We start from the raw sequence: 3,586 nt of genomic DNA, 5'->3' as shown, positions 1-3,586 counted from the left end.
CCATTTGATATGATCGTGAATGCTCGATTCCATCCATCCTCCAACTACGTTGTTTGTCTATAATAAATAGGAAAATACAAATACTAGACAAACAATATTAGTGATAAATTGTTTGTTAAACATCATCAAAATAAGAAGGCCAACAGATTTATCTCAGGACTTCTTGAAGATTAGTCTCTTAATCTTTAATATTTTGAAATCAGTTCCTCTTAAAATTGCTATTACGTCCCTCAGTTATTATATCTTGCTACTGTTGATCTTGTTTGGAGGAATTAATTTGAAAAAAACTAATTTTGGAAGCTTTTTTTTATTTGGGGTCTCTTTTTGGTTGGTTGGTTGGTTTTTTGTTTGTTTTTTTTTTGGGGGGGGAATATTTTGAAATCAGTTCCTCTTAAAATTGCTATTACGTCCCTCAGTTATTATATCTTGCTACTGTTGATCTTGTTTGGAGGAATTAATTTGAAAAAAACTAATTTTGGAAGCTTTTTTTTATTTGGGGTCTCTTTTTGGTTGGTTGGTTGGTTTTTTGTTTGTTTTTTTTTTGGGGGGGGGACTTGAGGATTTTATTTACTGATTAGTATTCTGGAGGAAACATTACGATATTTTCTTATATCTATACTACATATAAAAGAGGATTGGGGTGCTAAAACTTTTAATTACCCTTTTTACCCCTCTCAAATTTAATAAATCCAACTTTAATTATTTTGTTTATTAAATTTATCTCAAACTCTCATTCAATTAGTCTTAAATTAAATTAAATTAATTGCACATCATAATAATAATATGATTTAATATTACTTTCGTAGGCTCTTAAAGATTCCATAACTTATCTAATCTTATACCATTTATTATAAAAGTTTGTAGGATGTTAAAACATTTCTTCGAAGCTATCCCTCACCACGTACATAGATACATACATGAATACACATAAATATTAAATATGTGATAATTACCCTCTCCAAGAATTTCATATCCATACATGTGTACATGACCATATATACATACATAACATCATATATGTTAAAATTCTTTTCAAAAATGCCCGTCAATTGCATGAGTATTCATCAAAGTCCTTTTATTCACATTCTCATTTAAATAATTTATAAAAATTCAATGGTGTAGTAGTATTCATCAAAGTCCCTTTATTCACATTCATCAAAGTCCATTTTTGTTCTCTTGTTGGGTCCAATTGAGTGGGAGGTAAACTGTTGCCCCACTTTATTGTCTAGAGTAATCACTAATTAATAATTAGTCCAATGGCCATTTATTTTTACTTTAGTATTTAGTATTACTAATTGCTAAATAATAATTACTCTTTTCTAACCTCCCACCTCAAATGAACCGTTTCCTCAGCCTTTGCCTCTACCTATTCCACTTCCCATGTGATTAATTATTGATTTCTTATTTAAACTTCCTTTCCCCCCTAAATCATTAGGCAAAGGGCACATGTGTTTTTGAATTCCAAAGTTCAAGAGGAAGGGAAAAGAATGAGTGGGGCAAAGATGGACGATGCAAGTGATGTACACTCGGTGAGGTTATAATTGTAAACACAAAACTAAAAATAATCTTTGCTTTAACAACTAATGTATTAAAATTCACGGTGTACCTTTTGTTTCAACAAAGTATTAAACTTTTTTCTCTTATGGCAATAACAGAAACAAAGAAAAAACAACCACAACCGGCGAAAATAAAACCAACATAGGCCTTGCCGCTACTACCGCAATGTTCATACACGGCCATGGGGCAACTAGATTGCTGATATACGAGATTCGCATAAAGACCCTCACGTCTACCTCAGCACCTTTGAGACTATTGAGGTTGATGCCCTCGACTATGACGAGACTACCCTCCGCTTATGAGAAAATTGAGCTAAGCTCAACTTTCCCGAACATGGCCCCCTTTGACCGCCACAGCCACCGCATGTGATAACTTCTCTAGCAAAGGCGCTTGAAAAAGAAGGAGAAGTTTAATTTAATGTTTGTGATAACTAAAGGTTATTGTATATCATTAGATCACGATCAACAGCAGGGGAGGTTGTGGGTAGTGATGAGACAAGCTTCTCGCCTGATTTGAAGCTTTCATCGGGAGCTTAGCTTTTTCAAGTGAGCAACGTTGAACTTGCTGAGTTATTTGATAATGCAAGAAGTGTTGGTTATTAACATTTTTGTTATAGTGAATGTTTTGGATTGAGGGGTTAAGTTTAAGATAACTTAAAGATTGGGTAACCTATTAGCAATTTCAATCATAGGAGAGATTAATTTTAAAATAACTTAAGGAATATTAGGGAACATCAATGATTTGAGGGACTATTTCAAAATACGAAAGATTTAAGGGAGTACTATTCAAATGGCTATTTTTTTAAAATTTGTTTTGGTGAGGTTATTGATAAACTAAGCTTCTTGTTTGTCACTTTTTATTTTTTTAGCTATTAACTAACTTTCATTACTTTCTTCTATATTATGGAATTTCTAATGTAGAAAAGGCACTTTAGCTCCTATTCTCTATTACAAGTTAGTTTAGCTCTCTTTCTACTATCTATTCTTTTTTGAATTTGAGTGTTAATATTGCTACTCCATAAGTCACTAGATTATGAAGCATATTGACGTTTATACTATATAGCGCCGTTGATTAGATTTACATATCCATAGTATTATTTTCACTATTGGATCCTTCAGCTTTAGAAATATAACAACTAATGATGAAAATAATTATGCTAATCTTTATTCCAGTATGTATGATTTTACTCTAGAATGATCAAAATTTCTTTCTAATTCTTTATTTTAGATCTCTATTTTTTGCATTATATAATTTTGTCATTTTCCTATCCACAAAACGTATTAAGGACATGAACAAATATAATTACGTGCAACGCACGTGCACTATACTAGTATTTTAAAATATAAAAATAAGTTGTCTATGTGCAAAGCATGTGCACTATACTACTCTCTTAAAAACACAAACTTGATCGATATTGATATAATATATAATCAAATGAATTATCACAACTCGTGTATTTTTTGTGAATTCTTACATGTAGGCCAATTTGGTATTGTTGGGCTTATAATAAGTAGATTTGAGAAGTACGTAGTTTATATAAGTTGCTGAAAATAGTGTTTTGTTAATCATATATTGAAAATTGCTTCCAAAAACAACTAAGATATTTGATAAAAAAGTGCTAAAAGATCATCATCAAAAGATAAATATAATATATGGTATACTAACTTAAAAAAACAAAATGTACTTTTAGAAATATCTTGAGGCTGCTTCTAAAAGCATCTCGAATCAATTTCAATAACCATGCAAAAAAATTACCAAGCACTATTATTAATTGCTTCTCAAAAAATGAATAAATAAAAAGAAGTAGAAGTTGTTGGCTGGTATGATGATGCTATAATCACGTTGCAATTAAAAAAATATCATGACTGATAACTCATCCAAATTCAAATTTGACGATGTATTATAATAAATAAATATTTTGCACATATTTGTACGGTTGCAATTAAAAAAATATCATGACTGATAACTCATCCAAATTCAAATTTGACGATGTATTATAATAAATAAATATTTTGCACATATTTGTACG

The sequence above is a fragment of the Asparagus officinalis genome, chromosome 8 (genome assembly GCF_001876935.1).
Source record: "Asparagus officinalis chromosome 8, Aspof.V1, whole genome shotgun sequence".
Classification (NCBI taxonomy): Eukaryota; Viridiplantae; Streptophyta; class Magnoliopsida; order Asparagales; family Asparagaceae; genus Asparagus; species Asparagus officinalis.
The sequence above is the reverse complement of the archived record's forward strand: the minus strand, read 5'-3'. Positions refer to the sequence as shown.